Source organism: Gavialis gangeticus, unplaced genomic scaffold (assembly GCF_001723915.1).
Source record: "Gavialis gangeticus isolate Ggan-Ray unplaced genomic scaffold, GavGan_comp1, whole genome shotgun sequence".
Classification (NCBI taxonomy): Eukaryota; Metazoa; Chordata; order Crocodylia; family Gavialidae; genus Gavialis; species Gavialis gangeticus.
The window spans coordinates 10,110,855-10,111,262 of record NW_017729000.1 but is presented as its reverse complement, the minus strand read 5'-3'; positions in this window follow the sequence as shown (position 1 = coordinate 10,111,262).

Sequence of the window (408 nt, the reverse complement as noted above, 5' to 3'; positions counted from 1 at the left end):
TTATTGAAAAGTTTCATTTTAGAACCAGACTGCTGCAGCCTCATTCTATTCTAGCATTAATAGGGGAGCTTTCTGTGTAAGACATTGTAAGACATCAGAAGCTTAAAAGGAAAGATCTGGGGAAAAAAACCCCACTTCTATGGCACATAACCCTACCCCACACTTTTCAGACCTTTTCTTTTCAAACCAAATCTGATCTTATTCACAAAGACAGGTACTCACATTCCACACTGTCTGAAGAAATGCATCCTGCCTCCACGCATATATTCTAATTAGGGGCCCAGATCCATCGCTGCTGTGGATGAAGCTATACTGATTTATATCAAGTGAATATCTGGCCAAGTCTATGTATTACCAATTGACACTGAATTTCTCTCTCTCAGACATCCAAGACTCCTTTCTGACACT